At 35.7% G+C, this 21,455-nt stretch overlaps 1 protein-coding gene and 1 long non-coding RNA gene across 4 annotated transcripts in view; one reads left to right on the top strand and one right to left on the bottom strand.

Annotated features, from left to right (window-relative positions):
• LOC149690561 (uncharacterized) overlaps positions 1-21,455 on the bottom strand; it is a 159,042-nt gene that overhangs the window by 10,735 nt on the left and 126,852 nt on the right. The window lies entirely within an intron of this gene.
• LOC149690562 (uncharacterized) overlaps positions 1-21,455 on the top strand; it is a 78,881-nt gene that overhangs the window by 4,080 nt on the left and 53,346 nt on the right. For 2 of the 3 annotated variants that reach the window (XM_089870112.1, XM_089870111.1), the window contains exon 1: positions 502-681. The exons of the other annotated variant lie outside the window; for it this stretch is intronic. The gene's annotated coding sequence lies outside the window, so the exon portion shown is untranslated. Of the gene's footprint in view, positions 1-501; positions 682-21,455 lie in introns of those variants that run through there. 3 annotated transcript variants of the gene reach the window in all.

The raw sequence follows: 21,455 nt of genomic DNA on the forward strand, positions 1-21,455 counted from the left end.
TTAGGGCTAATTAGTAAATACTGCGGGTTTTATCTTGTTTTTTGGCTCGTTTATTGTATAGTGAATAAGCTAATGTAGTTGTTGAAACGTTAAAACTACCTATGCCAGTATTGCTATAAAAAAACTATATTTTTGAAGCTATATTATATCATAATTTCATGAAAGGTCTTATAATATAATATTTTTTGTCATAAACTGGCATTGTAATATCGTTTCTCAACGTTTGACTTACGTCAAAGCGTTAAATTAAAAAGAAATGCCTTTAAAATGACAATTTTTTGTGTCAGTGCACGTGTTTTCTAAAGTACGAGCTAAATTGTAAATTACAACGTTTTTGAATTAAGCCTTTGCGCTTACTAAAAAGCGCGCCAAATTACCGTTATCCCCATAGCGACTTACGTCCCCTTCGCTCTAAGAGCGCGAGTTCAAAAACGCAACTTCATATTTCTTCCCTCCCCCTTCTCTATCATCCCCCTTCTTCCCGAAGCTCCCCAGTCAAGACAGACATCCAGGCTTTGTCAGTTGAAGCGAGCTAATCGGTTTTGTCTATGAATTATTGTTAAATTTTTATGTCGGATTTAAATATTTAAAATTAGGCCGAAATGGATTAATTTTGTGATCAAAACTGTGCCAAGATCGAGGAACCTAGGATTCAAATCATTATGGGATGAAACATTCACTGTAAGTTCGTCTGGAAAAACTTTACTTTAGCTCGCGCATTCAAAATACAGTTTTTCCAATAAATATCATTTCTTGGAGGTTAATTATATGATAATTAATTACATTTAAGTCGCGGAAACTATTTTAATCAATATTTTCACGAACCTAACCTAACCTAACCAAACCTAACCTAACCTAACCAAACCAAACCTAACCTAACCTAACCTAACCTAACCTAACCTAACCTAACCTAACCAAACCTAACCTAACCTAACCTAACCTAACCTAACCAAACCTAACCTAACCTAACCAAACCAAACCAAACCAAACCTAACCTAACCTAACCTAACCTAACCTAACCTAACCTAACCTAACCAAACCAAACCAAACCTAACCAAACCTAACCTAACCTAACCTAACCTAACCTAACCTAATATTGATTATAATAGTTTCCGCAAACCTAACATTTCTTGGAGTTGACAATGTTTAGTAATATTTTGGAAAAGGTGATATTTATGCAGTTGATAAGCCTTGGCAATAACAAAAACAGGCGCACATTAGCCGCTCATGGAAGGGAATAAGAGGGAATAAATTACAAAAAACATGGAAAATATTGATGTAAGTTAGTTTCCGCACCTTAAATTTAACTAATTATCGTATAATTAACCTCCCAGAAAAGATATTTATTGAAAAAACTGTAATTTGAATGCGCGAGCTAAAGTAAAGTTTAGCCGTTCGTCTTTTTAGCAAATTTCTTTTTGTGAAGTCCCGTTAGGCTTAACGCGAGGTTGACTTGACTCCGGGGGAAATGGGGGGGTGTACGGAGGATCGGGATAATTGCGGCCGAAGGCGTTGTGTTCGTGAATCGTTCTGGGCCAGTTTGATCGTGCCCCGTATGTGACGGTAATGGGGGTATTTTTAACCTCTATTTTTCTAAATAGTTTAAGCCAAAATATAATTATATATAAGTATTTTTAGTACTATATTTCGCTATAAAAATTTTTTTCTCCTATAAAATTCTATAATTCCGGAAAAAAATTCCCATTTTTCCAATAAGGAATTTAAATTTTTGGCTGGGCTCTCTACTATGAATTATCAATATACGAAGCAACTACAATGCACCTCTACTATAAAACTCGTTTTTATTTTATTTATTGTTTTGAGTTTAGATTTTATTCAAACTTCCTTTAGTAAGACAGACCTTCTACGGTCTGAACTGGTAACACTGTAAACACTCTATAAATATTTCAATAACTTCCGTTGCCCTTATTTTAAACATCTGAAACTTTCAGGATGTGAAATATGATACCTTATACGCAATTTCCTCTGTTTTCAAGCAGTTATTTAACTTAGTTACATTTTAAATCCATTTTCCCAAACCATATATAGGAGCTAGGCACAATTATGGCAAGTTAAGTGTAACTGCAACTCATTTTAACACAGCAGAATACTGATCTTACGGGTAATAGATAGTTTAAACACATGGAGGATTCATACCATTTACACCAGGAGGCCGAGCGTATACCTGGACATCATACCATTTACATCAGGATGCTAGGGTACCTGGAGGACAAAAGCACAGACTAGTTTTGTCCTCCGTAGGTACCCTAGCCTCCTGGTGTAAATGGTATGAATTCTCCATGTACGCTTCTCAATTCAGAGTAGATTATACTTTATCTTTGTACAATAACGTTTTGATGAACACCATTAACACGTCTCTTTAACGTAATTAAAAAAAAAAACTCAGTTTTACAGCCCTTCTCCTTAGATCTTGCATACGATAGTGTTACGCCTTTCAACATCACGGAACATCTCAATCTATTTGCAACGCCTACACCCTTCCGCCCGCTAGACATCCAAGTCAAATTAGCGGCACACCCTTGAGGAATAATTAAAAAGAGGGGCAAGTAATCGCCTTCCAGATTAGTTAAGAGCCATGCTCCTCTCCTTCTCCTCAGTTCTTGATTTTTCCTCTTCTTCATATGCATCAATCGTGCCTGCATACCTTTGGCTATACATTAAATTCACGAGAATAACCTTATCCGACCGACCAAGGCTTACTTAACACCTCCTTTGTTGCGTTCGATAATATTTTGACAACCTTCAAGCCGCTCCGCTTAAAAGCTAAAAGCACACCAGAGGTGAAAGGGCAAGAAGGGAGGGAGAACTTACGCGTACGCGAGTTGCAAGATGCTTTCTGTCCAAAAGTCGGCTTCCTGCTGGATGGTTTTCTTTTAGAATATTCTGCCATGCGAGGTTCCTTCCTGGTAAATGATAATCCATATCCATACTGCTTGGCCCTATCCTCACCAATTTAGTGTTAAAAGTTTCTACCATCTGTGATATCAGGGATAGATTAAATTTAAAATGTAGGAATGGATCAGAACAGAGTAATGTGGGCGCGCGTCAGAGTCCAGGACCCCTTTCCACGGGAGGAGGGGGGGGTATGAAAGAAGAGGCGGGTTATAGCGACAGAGGTAAAAAGGAATTACCTATTTTTCGCCGTTCCCGTCAGCAACGTCATCAAAACGTAGTTTAAGTCAGCCAATAAAATAATTTAAACTTTTCGTTACGCGTTGGAGGGAGGGGCTCTTTACTGGGCTATGTAGTCGGACTGAAGTAAATACTAACCGTTCTCCATTCCTACTTCTAAAATTAAATCTTTCCCTGGTAATATTTAATATAAATCAACAAACCTCTGCGATGCTACCCATGCAGTTCTAGTTTTGGTTCTTGGTTTAGTACATCTTTAGATAGAGAAATGTATCCCAACTTGTCAAATACTTCAAGCTGTTGCTGAGGTTCAATTGCAAGATAATAATGGTTTTACTAAAATCTACTATATGACGTGTGGGTGGGTTGCGAGGACAAACACCAACAAAAATATTTTTCACCCAAAAACCAACGTCGAGTAATTTATTTTGCGGTGTCGACTATAAGAAAGCATTAAAGACGTAATCTTTACTTCTTTACGTAAACCCCCCAAAAGAAAAAGATTTTCCGCGGCCAGAACGAAGAAGTAGTGAGATAGCCTGTGTTCCCATCCATATAAAAAAAAAGAGTCGAACAGCAGCCTGACGTTGGATTGTACCGGTACACTAACGAAAGACGTTTGCCTTAGAGCCCGAAGGCAAGGACTGCAATGAAAACTCCTTGGTTGGTTATAAGTCTATTCCATTAAGCAATAGCAAAGGCCTAACTCTAACTGTAAACGCGCGCTAAGAAAGAGGGTCAGCTTGCAATGGGCAAGAAAAACTTGGCCATCGACCAAGATTATGTCGCGTTGAGAAGCCGCTTTGCGGACATTGGGACGGACGGCCCAAAGATTAACGAATAGGCCTTGGCTAGCCTTCCAGAAATGGACCGAACATTTATTGTTAATACGCCAATAGTTCTTCTTTTACCGCTTCTTAGTCCAGAAAAGGGGTCTTATCTTTAGCACGGTAATGGCTCCAAAGAGATCCTTAGTTTTTTTTTTGGGCAGATTTTTTTCTTTCCATGGGTAAAGGTTTTGGGTTTGGGTTTTCGCGGAGTTTTCTCGTATTGCCTGAAGGGCTCGGCGAGGACAGCAGACGGCTAGGGAAGGACCCCAGCTAAATGTTTATTGACCGTCCCCATTTTCTTAGGCGACGAGTTAGATGGGCTTGGCTGCTTTCTATGCGGTTAAACGCGGCTGTGATGGCGTATATATTAGCTAAGTTATTAGTTAATGGTGGTTTTTATAGGTCCACAACAGATCTTGAAGTAAAAGTATCTAAGAAACGTTATCCAATCATGTTATGTTAGTAGTAGATTTATTTGTGTAGTTTAATGTCCAGAATTAAATCAAGAAGTGATATCTATAGTTTATTATTGGGGAGAAGGTATAAGATGATTAAGTATTAATTCGCGCGCCATAGTCCCAGTCCCCCCCCCTTTCAAAATACAAGGGGGGGGCGTAAAAGGAGGCTGGGCTATTTCATAGCCTCTCCTCAGTCGGAAAATATGACTGTAATTTTCGTCATTCGCGTCGTGCTGGCTGACGTGATTTTCCAAGAACCAATTAGATGCTGCAGGTTGTAATTTAGAGGCAGGGATTAACACCGGACCTACGTTAATTTGGACTGGAGATAAAGCTGCTGGAAATGTGGCGATTTATACCTTCTCCCTAATTAACTAGATATCACTTCTTGATTAAATGTAGGATATTTAAGGATGTGTTCAATTAACGACATTGAACACACTCCTTAAATCTTACGTCAAATTGTGGGCTATGTATCTTCAACCGATGTATGATGATAAATTTAAAGACTTGTTAATAAACCACCGCGGTTGGTATATCTGATTGGGAGTGGACTTGTTTGGTTTAAAATTCTTCTTCTTCTAAAAAAACAACTTTGGGGCCCCTCTCTCTGTGTATATCTACATGCATTGTGATATCATGTCGGCACCCTGACGGCCTCATATTCTACTGTATTTACGGGTAAATGAACAATTCTTTAAAACGTTGGCGGCGCCAGAACCAATATATCGTTGCCATCCATTGCTTTTGTTGTGCTGAGAGAGAGCGCGCGCTGAGATATGCGTAAACGCCCAAAAAGAACTGATATCATCCCTGAACAAGTTGGCGTGTACCCGTATTAAGAACATGTTTCGCACTTTTGCTAATATTATACCGAGTTAAATGTACATACCTGATTTTTAAATTATAATTACTTTTTTCTGATTTGGCAACAGAAACAGGGCGCCCTCCCTTCTCTCTCTCTCTCTCTCTCTCTCTCTCTCTCTCTCTCTCTCTCTCTCTCTCTCTCTCTCTCTCTCTCTCTCTCTCTCTCTCTCTCTCTCTCTCTCTCTCTCTCTCTCTCAGAATAATCTTCAGTGCAGTGTTGTCAGGCCTTCTGAGAGCCAAGTTAGTCTAAAACTGATTCAAACTGAAGTTTATTCAAATGACCTGGTAACACTGAAGGAACTACCATCTATATAATAAGTAGAAGTACAGACTGACTTACTGATAATCAACGCCTAGCCCAAACTACTTGTCCTACAAAGATGAAAATTTGTGGTGACGTTACTCTTTAAGTTGTAGGCTGGCACTAAGAAAGATTTTAGCAATCTGCCGCCATCTTGAATGAAATGGTGGCCCGGACTGACTATAGCAACGCCGAGTGCCTTTGCTACTATAGTAGCTTGATAAGTTTCACTGAAAAATTTAATAATTTGGCGACTATGCAAGCTAAAAGAAGGGTATAAAAATGAATTATGATGGCATATACGCGCCGTACGTTTTTTAGCGCCCCCGTTTGGCCTCAAGCCACTCGAAAACACCCCGTCGTAAAAACCTTTTTTCACAGTATTTCTCTTCTCTATACAAAGTCTTTCTAACTGATGGGAGACCCAGTGCCAGTGCTAGTCTGCTATAGACCTAAGGGTGACTATCAGTGCATTTTTCTCCCCATCAGAACAAAGATGGAGATTTTTTTTTGAAGGAAAAAAGATCGGTGGGGGGGGGGGGTATAGAAGGGGGCGTTAAAAGGGCATCCCGCCCACCCCTAAAAGCTACACAAAGACCCTTTTTCGCCCTGCAGACGAACACAAGACAAGACTTACACCCAAAAAAAATATCGCGTTTCGTCTCCTTAGTGCCAGCAGGCATTTGGCGAAATTTCATATAAAATGGGTGAAACTGCGTAGATTTCAAGAAGAGATGGTTATTATTAAAATAAAAATATGCCCCTATTGTCTCTTATTGAAAATTTATATCAGGAGTAAATCAAACAAGGAGTAGGAAACGCAAAAACTGGATACTATGCGTAAAGAAAAACATCAGGGTTCGGTTAGGTAGACCCTTTTCAGAAGGTGGGTTCTTGATACAGGGTATGTGGACAAAGTCTTCAAAGTTACCAACCAGTCCACAATGCACCTAAGTCCGTTTGTTTATAGTTATTTCTACCGTCTTTGCATATTCATTAGGAAAACCATGATTGTGGTCAAACACCAGATTCTATTTTACCCCCTTTAAAGGCCGACTTCCATCGAAAAGGGTTCTTACGAACTGAAAACCGTGCATCGAGAGTAACAATGGAGCGACCGTGCCGATTTTCGAATCCCCGCTGGACAAAATTTTGAGGGGTTCTTACGAACTGAAAACCTTGATACGGGGGTTCTTACGAACTGAAGATAAACAATAGATATTTTCCTTCAGAGGGTCGAAAAAATCGGGAATAAAATATTTAAGAGACTTTCTATTGTTTATCTTCAGTTCGTAAGAACCCGCATAGCATGGTTTTCAGTTCGTAAGAACCCCTCCAAATTTTGCCCCAGTGGGGACTCGAAAATTGGCACGGTCGCTCTATTGTTAAGAATCGATGCACGGTCTTCAGTTCGTAAGAACCCTTTTCGGTGGAAGTCGGCCTTTAATAACGATATAATATTGACATTACTTAACCATTTCATCTACTAACCATGGGATGGGTGACGGATATATGGGTCGCCGGTCGGTAGCCATTTTATTTTTATAAAATTCTCTCCCGCCATATCTTCTTATTCATATAATAATAATTTTTCCGGGCCCTTTTGGCTATTTCACCCATATGTAAGTAAAAGGACCTTTTCGTTTGACCTCCCCGTTTTTGGGATAAAAAGAAGGAAGCCCTGGGTCTTTGTGTTGTTGTAGTACAGTAGGTTACCATGTAGAAAGAAATTGAAATTCTTCTCTTTCTTTAACATTTGATACTGGAATTTTCTTTTCCTTTTTTTTTTGAATAAAAGTATTTTTTGTATTCATTTCATTCCCCCCGATGTCTAGTAGACGCATACTTCGAAGGGGAGGGGGGGAGGAAGACTCGGATTTTTAACATTCAGGAATTTGCGAAAAGGAATTTATAACAATTGAGTTGTTACGTATGTACGTACGTACGTCGTTCGACGCAAGGTCAAAGTTAAAAACATTTAAAAGAAATTTGATATTGTCATTGTTTTAATTTTAATTTTAAACAAACGGATGTGTTATTTCCTTAAATAATAAGAAAAGGAAGTTAAGAGTTATATTTCATATTGAATATATTCCTAAGAATTTATTTAGGGATACATTCTAATGGGATTTCATGGAAATTCATGGAATTTTTGCCCTGAATGTTTTGAATTTCCATGGGAAAGTAATTTACGATATTTTAAGTGATTTTCAAGATTTTATGAGACTTTAGTGGAAATTTTTTTAATAATTTAGGGATATTTGGGTTGGGATAAGTTCTTGGAAATTCATTAACATTACGTTTTGAATTTCTGTGAGATCTTTTGGGTGAAATTTAGGGTTTTTTTTAGTGATATTATTGTAAATTTCGAAGTATTAGACGAATGTTCAAAAGCGTCACTTTAAAAGTGACTCATCACTAAATAATTTCAATTCTGATTAATATTAGATTAATTTAATTCACGATAATGGGCAGCGGCAATCAAATCAGGAGCTAAAGATAAACGGTGGTAATACATTCCATTCAAATCATTCACTATTGAAAAATGAATCAGATGCATCTAAGTATTTCAACCTACTCTACAAAGAATCAATTAATCTAATCGTAAATTATTTTAGGATTGCCTTTAAAGCAACTCTATCGAATCAGAGATAATGTTTCTAAATATCATTATTCATTTAGAGTGAGTGCAACGAGAGAGAAAGAGAGAGAATTAAAAAAAAAAAAAAAGAGATTGTCTTTGATCACCTCGAAAGGCGAACCGAACTCAATCGTATATCCTCACTCGTTTTTGCGTTTCATTATAAAGATAATTAATCAGTAGCAATTAAAGAGCACCCCCGATAATATTTCCATCAACGAAAAGCATTAGTCACGGCTATTGAGCTCGATTTTCTTCTTTGTTTTTTTATTATATCTATGGACTGTTTCAGAGCGTTGAATTTCAAACCAGTCAGTCAGTCAGTCGACACCTAAATTGCTTATTTCCATTATTATTACAAAACGGGAATTAAGTCTAAATTACTTTTTCAACACAGGGGGTGATATTTAATTAATATGCATGCGCCTTATTTGACGGGTGCATTTTAAATAAGAGTTTATTATGACAGTAGCGACGACCTACTGAGATTACCTACAGGTTTATTATTAGTTTTATTAGGAATAAATATAGCTACTAGGAATTATTGTGCCACCATGTTAATCTTTACGAGAACTTACGTGTCATAATTCTGATGGCGTCTTTTCAACTGTGATTTCATTGGTTTGGTAGCAACGCGAGGTCCTACAAACGCGCGTGCAAGGTTCAACCCTTCAACACGCTGCGAGATAGATTAATCGCGTGGTAAAATTCGTCATACGTAATTTTAGTCTAACTCCTCCCACAAAACCCGCCTAGATACGTTGAGTGAAAATGGTTGGCTACACAATGATTCCTAGTAGATGTATGTATTCTTGGTTGGACCCCTTCGAGATTCAGAGCTTGCTTTTAAAGGGTAAAGGAAGAAATCATTTCGAAATACCGTAATCAGATCTTTGGGGAAATACGTTGGGTTTGAGAACATACATGAGTTATTGATTACAAATTGACCTATGGCAGTTACCCACTTGTAAATAAATATCAGCATAAGTAAAATAACCATACAGTAAGTGCAAGGCTTAGTGAAGTTTGAAGCTAGGTTTAAAACGTTAGCTCAACCCAATCAAAACAATATTCTATGGGATTTTTTTCCTTCAATCATAATATTCAGGTTTTTCAAAATCTCTTTCGCTTGGTAAGCCCCAAGGATGATTGTTATAAACTTAAAGACCGATATTATTAACTTATGCTTTAGTTGAAAGTATTGCTCCCTGATGTTTCCCATGATTTTGAAATCATTTCAATACGTTTAAAAATTATCCGAGCTGAAATTCTGACCTTAATTTATTAATAACTTAATTTAATTCACTACCTCATCAGCTGAATAATTTTAACGCCGCCGTTGTCCCATTAGACATTTAATGGAATTACTCTCTCCGAAACATTATTATGGTAAAATGCGCGAGCTCTTGAAGATTTTTAGCATTATGTATAATTAAAATTCGCTTAAACCCATTCTGTTACGCAGAAAACATCACTGCAGGCAAAGTGTTTGTTACATTTTAAGAGAACATTTTTGAAATATGGGCGGGAATGAAAAGGATGGGTTTCGGAAAAAGAAAAATATAGCATCAGCAGCAGCGCAAGAGCTGGTCGAGATTATTCGTCAAAGATGGCGACGTACTGGCGGCGCCACTCCAAAATTGGTCATCCATTTAAAAAAAAAAATAATAAAACAACCTTTATTATATACCATAAGTTTATAAGATATGTTCCTTCCATAAGTATGAGTGCACTACATATACTTCGTAATTCTATCTAGAGACGAAGAGCTAGTTCGAGAACGACAAGCGAGAATTGAAGTCCTACACTCGGTTGTTATTTTACTGGGTTCATACAAACCTGGAAAACAGGGAAAACCTGGAAAAATCAGGGAAATAAATAGTTGACAAAAACCTCAGGGAAATTTCGAATTTTTAGTAAAATTTGCGTCAAACAGGGGCCGAGTAATTAAGCAAAATGTTCATAAACATACCCCCTCCATAGGATTAACATTACACTATAATACTTTGGAGGATCATAACTCTGGTTATATTAGAGATAGGGGGATGTCCTTTGATTATGTAGTAGTCATATTTGCCCCTACCCCCTCCTTCGTTAACATTTGCTCCATAGGATCCGGGAAAAACCTGGAAAATTCAGGGAAGTATATGGGGAAAAGCCTGGAAATGTCAGGATCAGGGAAATTTGTTTTCCAATAGTTGTATGAACCCTGCGTTAATCTTGCAGGACTTCCGTCTTCCTATTTAGTCTGATGTACTAAGTCTACCTTTGATAGTGTCTCACCAGGCGTCACTTTACCTCGAATCTATGACCTACGTCATGCACTTCATGATAAGCTCCAGTTTGTAACCAGTGACAAACTTATGGAACGAACGTATCTAATGAACTTATGATTATACGATAGCTGGCAATATTACAGTGTTTCCAAAGTTTATACTATAGACCCAAAGAATCCAAATATTTCACAATTCTTTGAAAAATTGACCCCGATTTAAATGATCCGGAACTTTTGAAGAGATTTTTTTCTCTCCGTCTCTCTCGAGTATAAACGGAAAATGACGAAGTCAATCCCAATGGATGATGACTCGACATCGAAAGAGAAATATATTTTATAAAATAAACTGTTTTGAATTGAAAATGTTACCCGTTTTACCATTTCCCTAATCGAGATCCAAATTTGGATATATATAGAGTTTTTAAGCCTAGTCCCACGCGATTTGGCGGGATGTTTTTGAGTCTCTTTTGACCGGTTTCTGACAAGGGGTAGATAAGTCATTCTCGTATCAAAATGAAGGGACAGTTACTACAATCTTTAAAAGTCCTACCTTTGGCTGTATTACGCGTATAGTGATCCCTAAAAATATTACAAGGTCAGCTTCCCTTTACAAACGCACGTGCAGCATTTTTGCTATATAATTATACAGGGTGTTACAAAATGGGAGAGTGGTAGGGTCACCCTAAACAATGGATAACCCCTTAAATTTAAATAACAAACTGAAAGACAGTGCTAATTTCGTCAAGGGGTCATGCGTAAAACACTCTAATCATAACATTTTTAGGGTGGCCCTTAGGGAAACATGTCAACAGAAAATTCTAGCTCTATAGAACCCACCAACACCCTGTATATGTGTTACCTTTTCTTGAATAAATTTTTTTTTTTTTTTTTTTTCATTTAAAGCTTGCATGTTTGTTATTTATGAGCAAACAGAAAGCACTCAAGCTAACCTTAATGGCCGAATCATTAACGTAGAGTAGGCTAACGTTTTAATGGTGAACCATAATGGTTAAGTGCAATTTAGAGACCCGTGGTACAAGACCATTATAAACAGGTTAAATTGTTATTAACTTGTCTACACATAATTTTTGAGATTAAAAATAAATAAACCTTAAATTAAACAAGGATTCGTCTACTCTTACAACACGCGTTAGAAATTAATTAAATGCTTTTTGTTTTTTTTTCTTACTTGAGGATTGTATTTAAAAACGTATCCGTGACGTTATGCACCTGCTAATTCATTTACTTACCTTTAAAGAGGAGCCAAATCCTTTAGGAATAATAAGCATCGCTTGTTTTCAATTTTTCGGTTGTGTTAGAAGGCTGTAACTTAAAATATATTCAAAATATTCCCTCAAAATTCTAGTAAGTTTTACACTTAAGTTTACCAAGACAGACTCAAAACGTTGTTATTTACAAAGGTTTATTCAAAAACCTTGACGTTACAAACCTATTTTACAATTATTTACTATAAACTTTGACATTAATTAGACAATTTACAAATATGTAGAATAAACTTTGACATAAATTAGACAATTTACAAATATGTAGAATAAACTTTGACATAAATTAGACAATTTACAAAAATCTCCTAAACACTTTGACATTAGTTAAACTATTTACAAAAATCTACTAAACACTTTGACATTAATTAAACAATTTAGAATAATCTACAGAAAATCTTGACATTAATTTAACAATTTACAAATATCTACTGAAAACCTTGACATTAATTAAACAATTTACAATAATCTACTGAAAATCTTGACATAAACTAGACAATTTACAATAATCTACTGAAAATCTTGACATAAACTAGACAATTTACAAAAATCGATTGAAAAACCTTGACATAAACTATACAATTTACAAAAATCGACTGAAAACCTTTCAAATTAATTAGACAATTTACAAAAACCTACCCAAAACCTTTCCATTAACTAGACAAACATGTTACCCTACTTCAATATATGGGTGTTATCAAGCCCTGCATAGACTATGCTATCCCTTCTACCAAATCATAACTCACGTTTAAATAAATCATTGGTTACGATATATTTTCTTAAAAGCTTAAGCTTGATTTAAACGATAAAACCGTAGAAACACTCATCCGTACTATTTCCACAGATTTTTTTTCTTTACTCAATGCACGATTTCTTGATGACGCATAAAACGAATCATTGCTGCTCTAAGTCCTTGATTATATTCATGTACGCATTCCAGACTGTATAACAAAGAAGAATTAATTGACTAAAGCTTGCCCCAAAGCTAAGCCTTTGCGTGTCTTTGCCCCTTAGCTACACGTATAACCTTCTTAACAAACTAAAGGGTCTAAAGCTAATTGAAAGGCAAAAATGTTAAGTACCCATCTAAAAATTATTATACCCAGGTTTTTTACGAGAGTACAGCATCAAGGGGATGGACACTTGTAAAATAATCTAACACAAATTAGGATATTGCCGGAATTTTAAGCATTTTTGGTGTTTTATTGAAAAATAAGTATAAAACCCCACTTCCATTGGTAATTTTTCACTTGCTACCTGGTTTAAACTTCATATAAACATTAGAAATCTTTGCGAGTATCCAACCCCTCGAGTAAAACACTACGTTGATTCTTTCAAGCTCAGAGTCACCTGCCTTTTACTTGCTATAAATGACACGTGTGTTTTGAATAAATCATCTACCTTAAGTTTATCATAGCTGTGTTTGAGATACATTGTACTTCACATAGCTCAATCATACTCAAATTCAAATCAACTTTGCACTGGATTTTAACTGGGGGTTAGTAAGACACTGTAGTACGGGGTTACCTTGATATAAAAAAAAAGAAATGTTCTGCTGCCAAACGGGGCTATTTTTACTTAGCAGGTGGAAATTTTGGCTTTTCTATAAGAGTGTAGATAAAAAACTGTTTTATATGAAATTTTTCCTCATTTGATATTCAGAAAGAGAAGCGAGATTGTAGCTAGAGAGATGAAACTACGTTTGTGTTAAAGTTGTTTAACATTCTATAGTAGGTACCAGGCAGATGTTTTCTTATTTCTAAATGTTTTAATGGTTATATCTTCTCCCCATTAAACCTGAGCGTTTATCAGATTAGGGAATATTATTGCTTAATTAGTCTATCACTAATTTATGGGCGTTTTTTTTTAAATTTATATACGTGTTTAGATTACCAAATTAATCTCATATTTTTTAATGCGAATTAGGTTCATATTAAGTCAAATTTATCTTGACTGTTAATTGACATAAAATGTCTGAAAACGTTTTAATGAAATATTTTATTTTTGGTTTAATTAACTAATTAGATTTTTCTCTAAGTTTAATGGAATCCTTAATTAAGAGTACATTAATTAAAATTAATACTTAATTTAACTCCTTTTACCTATATAGCTGAAACAATTTTTTTCTTTTTTTTTTTTTGCTAACTAGAAAAGCCCTTACTACTTCTTTTAAACAATATGGATTCTAAGAAATATTTTCTAATCCGCTTCCATCTTGAAAAATGGCGGTTATAAATGCATGAAAACCATCCTTACATTATAACACGAATACGTTTAAACTGATTTAACTGATATTTAGTATAATAGTTCACTATAAAGTCCAATTTGAAGCAAAAACCAAAATGATTCACGAAGACTATGAACTATCATTATGCAATAAAATAAAATTAAAAAAATGGCGTAAACTATAAAGCTTAAACAAAATTTTACGACTAGACGACTAGACTGGAGTTTTTTTAAGAGACAAATATAAATATGGACCAGGCTGATAAAATTCCAAAGTCTAAGAAAAGAGAGAATGTTTATACAAATTTAAAATAAAAACCAGATAGAAAAGATCGTATTACCTTTTCTAAACTTCCCCAAAACCGATAAATTTGCAGTTAAGGTTAAAATAACATAAAATCAAACCTTTACACAGCGCATGCGTGGTGTAATAAATGAATAAATTTTAACACTACGTTTACAAAAAAAAATTGGACTTTGGTTCAAAAAACTAAGCCTAATCGTTCCATTGCATCTAACGCGCTTAATTCCTACCTAAATCTAAAGTAGCCACCGCCATCTTAGGTTATCCAACACCCGGCTTGGTTGACCTATGACCCATCCCATCAAACACGTTACTTGCCCCGACGGAGTGAGTAACTTACCACCTACGTCGAACTAATCTGGTACGTTACTAATCCATCTCATATGAAAATTCCTAAAGTTGTAGCTTTTGAGCTTATCTACGGACGCCCATCTATAAACTGAATACTTCAGATTGGGATAGATTGCTTTATTTTGTTCCAGGATGTTTAGTTAATAAAGGAAGATACTGGGAAGGAGGGAATGTATAATATACTGGGGTATATGGTTTTTTACGGATTTTAGGTTTAAATTTATTCCCTCTTTCTTATAGAATAGACTAAACACAATTTATTGCTTTTAGGAATTTTTCACACAGTTCACGTTCTCTCTTCTTTCGTTTTTTTTTTAAGTCTACATCCTGTTTTTTACGGTAGAAATATAGCCCAACAAATCCAGAATAAAGTGTAAATCTAATCCATAATTCACAGTCAGGGCACAGACCGCCGGTTTCTGTTTTTTTTTTTAGAGGAAAAACATCTTATCTGGTGTCTGGAGTTACAAACATTAGTTTTTATTTTAGTCTAAAATAAGTTAGAAGTAATTCAATATTTAAACTAATTGTTCGTGTTAATGTAATTTAAATGGCTCATTTCCTAAGCCTGATTAAATTTAAAAGCACCTATTTTAATATTCTTTCAAAATATAAGATAGGATATTTTCGCTTTCAAGTCAAACGAAGTTATTCATTCCCAAAGTGGCAAAAGGGGAATTTTTAAAGTTTTATTTACCAAACTGTGGATTTATATTTCGAGATACAGCACCCAATTTAGTTTGCTATGGATTTTATCACTCACAAAAGGGGTATCCGTGCCATTACTATACGAATCCATTTCAGAATAAATTTACAATAGGGGTAAAGTCAAGCCACCTCTTAAGAAGAACAACCCCGCATGTTTCTTTGAATATTAATGCTGGGACGAACTATGTATTTCAGAGAAACAATAACTTTTCTTGGACCCTATCATAAATACAATTTTCTCGTATCTATACTGTTTACTTTACGTTTTAAAGCCAAACATATCATTGAAATTGCCGTATTTAAATTTTAAAAATTTAGACTTTAACTTTCATAGTAAAATATTGAGTCTAGCCAATATTTTCATGGATTATTCAAGTTCTATGACATGTTTTTCCCTAAAACATATGTTATGAAATCTTGGAGAATTTTAAATTAGAAATCAGCGTCTTTCAGTTTTTCATATTTAAATTTAAATGGTTATTAATCCCTAAAATATTCCAATTAATAACTTGTAAACTGTTACCCTTAGAGCAAAACGTGATTGAACATTTTCTACTCAAAATTACCTATAGAATCCACTGCTACATCGCTCTAACCCTAACACCCTTGTATAAACAAATACTTACAAAATTTATCCGGCAACAATTCATTACGAAACATTGATAGAAACACTTTCAAAACCAAACCGCAAAAATACTTAAAACCTAGGCCTAAATTGAAAAAAAAAAATAATAATAAAATCTTTAACAAGAATAGTAAATATAGATTTCCCATAATATAACTCCTCCCTTTTTTATAAGGGTTATTTAGGTCACCCTTTCGGTGTGTCACCCTTTGGAGCCATTTTTAACTGGCCATCATCCTTTGTGATATATAAAAATTGGAAGGCCACAATTTTGCTTTTAGAATAAGGCTAGATTTACGACGCCTCGATAAGAAAAGAAAGCCGATCCAACAGAAGAAAAAAAAATAAAGGATTTTATCGTTATCATAAAAAAATGTCAATAAAATTAAAAGTCCTTAAAAGGACCGTTCGCGAGTTGGTGCTGGTGCATGGTGGTGGTACTGGGTACAGAGGGTTACTATACTATAGGAGGTCGGGCAAAATCCAGGGCACTGTGAATCAATCAATTAAGGGTTCCCGTCAAAAGACCATCTAAATAACAAAAGATTCGCTTTCTTTTTTTTTTTCCTCTTCGTCCCCAAGTCAAAAGAGATTGGATAAAGTGGGGTGGGGGGAGAGAAGGGGGGTGATACTTGGTTAAAAGATGAAGGAAGGAAAGAAGGCTAAGGAATTCCATCATATTTAATAAAAATTGCAAGGGCTTCTATTCCATATCAAAGGGGTAGTGAGATCATGAAAGATTGCTGTTGCTGATATTTTATTGGGATTTTATTTGGCTTCATTTCAATGATTTTTTTCCTTCTCTATTACGAATTAGGCTTAGGTCTTTAATATCATTTGATATAATAGTAGAATAGGTCTTTTCATGAGTTAATAATATGTTTGGGAGCTGACATATTATTAACTCATGGTCTTTTATAGGCCTTTTTATTTTGATATTAAAAACACTGGAATAATGGTTAAGATTATGTTGCCACGTGTTTTGTTAGACGTTTAGTGTAATCGTTTATTAAAGTGTTAGTGACATAATTTTCGTCATCCTCAAACTTAAAATGCGAAAAAAATCCTTGAAAAATCTAGTTTATTATGATATGTTTACTTTTTTATTTGGTTTCGTAGCAATTTATTAAATTGCAATCAAAGTTTTGTGTTTGGAAAAGGCCTAGTTGAGATTTTCTTTCGTTTGATGACGTAGTAAGGAGAAATTTTCACTCTAGATGTCGCTCACGTGACGCGCCTGTTAGTGTCGCCGCGCAGCGTTAAGCCTAATTTATTCAGATTCGCGCGCGCGCCGCATTAGTAAACTCGGGAGTCTCGCGCTTGGCTTTTCCGCGAGATGCCGTGAATGACGTAGCAAGGTGAAAAACCCGCCAAAAATCTTCTCCGCAAATTTGCCTTTGTCCCCCAAATTTCAAGTTTTCAAAGTGTTTTTTCTGTGTTTTCCCTCATAATTAAATATTATTCAAGCATATTTTTGGAATCAGAAGAGTTTAAACTCTCAAAAAAGTAAGGTTTTCTTTAGATTTGAGATAATTTTTAAATCACGTCGCTATTCCTTTAATTAAATTTGAATTGTGTTGGTAATATCAGAAGTTTTTAATTATAATATATCTATAAATTATCTGTATTAATTTTAACTCGAACAATTCTGTATGTAGGCGTATGATTGGAGGGACGGGTAAAAGGTGAAAAAAGGGGTCATAGTTCATACTAATACCAAGAAGTGATATCTAGTTTATTAGGGAGAAGGTACAAGATGCCTAAGTATTCGCGCGCCATAGTCCCAGTCCCCCTTTCAAAATACAAGGGGGACATAAAAGGAGGCCGGGCTATTTCGCCTCTCCTCAGTCAGAAAATACGTAATTTTCGTCATTCGCGTCGCGCTGACTTGAATTTTCAAGAACCAGTGAGCTGCTGGTTGTAATTTAGAGGCGGGGATTAACTCCGGACACGTCTACGTTTGGACTGGAGATAAAGCTAGAAATGTGTCGAATTTTACCTTCTCCCTAATAAACTAGATATCACTTCTTGCTAATACCATAAAAACTAGAAGAAGTAGTGACAGAGTTGTGAACCCTAAATTTCGATATTTCAATCGAAATATTGGATGTTTTCGACCACTGGAAACTACTAATTACTAAAACACCTCAACTTCAGATTTAATGTCGATTAATCAGTCAATTACGAAATCACTCTAATTTTAAAAGAATTTCCCATATTACGTTTTTACTTTTCCTTGGAATAACCAACCCACACACCCATTTTATGGATCAATAACGAAAAATGTCATTTCTTAAAAAAAGGAAAAAGGATCTTTACTAACAACGTAAAGAGGATATCACATCTAAGGACAGTCAGTGTATGACGCGGAGTAACAAAAAAAATTATATTATTTCTTGATCCATGAAAGGAATTTTTGTCTTTAAATAGTAGGGGAGAATTTGGCGCCCGTCTTACAATTTTTTACGATGATAATTGACAAGAAGACAATGATGAAATAAACACAAGGGGTTCTTAGCCCCTTTTTCGCCTTCGAAAAATGAAAAACCAAGTCATCTTATATAAATTTTGGGAACAATTTTTTTATGGACGGGATGTTTTATCTTTTAAAAAACATACGGTTGGTTCTTTATTGTTGTTGTTGGTTCAAATGAAAGCCTGTCATCATTGAAAAACTGATGATAGATGATAGTAGTAGCAGCAAAACGGGGGAAGGTTTTAACGTAATTAGGCTTAACTATATACAGACGTTCACATTTGATAGTAATATTTATTTATTTATTTTGAAAGTGGTGAATTGACATTTTTTAAGGTGGTATATTTTTAACATATCTCTTTGACAGTTAAATAGTTCAAATTGTCATTTATATAAATAAATATCATAACAAAGGATTGGGTTGGGTCCAGAGAAAATGTGCTTTGATTGACATAAGTTACACCTTGACCAACTGTCAAAACTCTAAAACTTGTTTATCGTACAAGGAATGAATGATCTTTGGAAAAAATAAAATAAGAACAAGTACGAAAAATGTTCTTTCGTAGAGGATACGTGTTTCTGTTAAAACATAAACAAACGTATGTATAAAGATATCTTACTTCAAATAATGTACTTCTTTACGTAGATATCATAGTTCATTGATGTGTTCATTTAAAAATATTCACCCTATGGGGTAAATTTAAAAGAGTTTGCCGAGTTAATTTTAAACCCCAAAGATAATGTGGCGAGGTATCGCTACATAAGTTTTTTTTATCGCGGGAAATAAGGAGAGCGTTTTAAATATAACATCTTTATTCCATCCAAGCCAAAACTGAAGTGACCTTTTTTCTCTCTTTCGACCGATCACCCCTTTAATCCCCAAAAAAACCCCAAAATTTCCCCAAATACATCTCCGGTGGTCGAAAGCCCGGCGTCAGTCTTTTTACCGAAGGTTTACCAAATAAGGGCATAAAGTGCAAAGAGGGACTTTCACTAAAGTAAGAGGGACTTTCACTAAAGTCCCCGTTGCAACACCCCCCCACCAAAATTGGAGCACCACTGCGACAATAATAAACAAAATGCAACAGTATACAATAAAAAGAGTAATGGGCTGAACAAGCCAATAAAACAACAAATACAAATACAGTATACAAAAAAGTATTAAAAAAAAACAAAAAAACAAAAACGTAACGTATGGTAACAAATCGTGGTGTTTTTTTTTTCTTGAAATAGATTGAAAACAAGTTATACAAACAAAACAAACGCGTTACATTAGAACACTGATCATAACATTATAATATTTAAGGGAAGCCATATCTTTCGGGTGCCTTAACGTGCCGTTTTGGTCTAGAATAAAGTTCAGCATCAGTCTCACGGTTATTAACGTCATTAAGTTTTCCGTCAATCTGATCTTTTTCCCTCCCCTCATAATAGAGTTTTAAATTGGTCACGTGGAAGGTACCAATGCTAGAATTATCCGATACGTCTTGCAATTCGTAATTGACGTTTGATTTCTTTTTTGAGATTATAAATGGACCGTCCCATTTCGGTGCCAATTTCTTAGTGAAATGCTTGGCTTTATTTGATTGAGGATGCGTTCGAACTAACACTTTATCCCCCACATTATACAATACTTCCCGATGATTTTTATCATAATAGAACTTTTGTTTCGCGAAAGCGTCCTCTTTGAAAGCAACGGAATCTTTTATTTGGCGCGAAATCTTTTCCTTTAGATTTGTGACATATTCGTTCACATCAGAGGTTACCACAGGGTTTCTACCCAAACTTCGCTCGATTGGCGTTATCAATTCCCGACCAGTTATAATTTGGTTTGGGGTATATTTATTGGTTGCCTGGGGGGTACTGTTCATGGCCATAGCAACAAAATGTAAATTTTTATCCCAGTGTCGGTGTTCCTCACCGACGTAACATGCAATAATGGTCTTAATAGTTTTGTTTTCTCTTTCAACAAAGTTTGTTTGAGGGTGATACGCGGTCGTATAGGATACCTTTGATCCCCAATCATTTACTATACTCCTAAATTGATCCGAAATGAACTGTGGCCCGTTATCGCACAAGACAGCTCGCGGGACACCGTGACGTGCAAAGACTTGCTCTACTAGTTTGCTAACTATAGCTTTAGCCGTAGCCTTCCTAAGGGGAAACAACTCAACGTATTTTGAAAAGTGGTCTACTATCACTAAAAGATATTCATTCCTGTTATAACTCAGGGGAAATGGACCCTGTAGATCGAGAGCAACGAGTTCCCATGGCTCAGAGGGGGGTATGGTCTGCATTAACCCAGCGGGTTTCTGTGTAGGACTTTTATACCTTTGACAAACTTCGCACGACCTAATATAATCTTTGCAATCTGAAAACATGCCATCCCAGTAAGCGCTCTTTTGTAGCTTCCAATAAGTTTTTTCCACCCCCAGATGGCCAGAAATAGCAACGTCATGGCAAATTTCAAGCATCTTTAGCCTTAGTTTCTCGGGTATAACTGGACGGTAAACAATTTGACTTTCTGCCTTGCCTTCTCTACGACATGGTCTAGTTTCTATTAATCGGTATAAGACGTTCTCCGATAGTACATATCGATGGGCTTTTCGTTTAACTTTTCGCGCTAATTTATCAATTTTTGGTAGCTGGGAATTTGTCAGGTATCTTTTTAAATCGGAGATTTCTTGATCGTTATCTTGACACTGGACAAAAAAATCTCTATCGAAAGTGAGAGCCAAGTTCTCGAAACTTAACCCTCGGTTTGTGGCCCGAATACTTAAGACATATTGGGTTGATTCTACAAAATCGGGACTCATGACCTCTTCGAAATACGTTCTATTTGACGTATCATCGTCTTCTCCTTCTCCACTTAAGGGGTCCACAGGAGCCCTTGACAACGCGTCGGGAACCACATTATCCTTCCCTTTTCGATGCACCACCACGAAGTTAAATTCTTG

Source organism: Phalangium opilio, unplaced genomic scaffold (genome assembly GCF_054372755.1).
Source record: "Phalangium opilio isolate 3A_F unplaced genomic scaffold, DU_Popi_V2 ptg000031l_1, whole genome shotgun sequence".
Taxonomy (NCBI): domain Eukaryota; kingdom Metazoa; phylum Arthropoda; class Arachnida; order Opiliones; family Phalangiidae; genus Phalangium; species Phalangium opilio.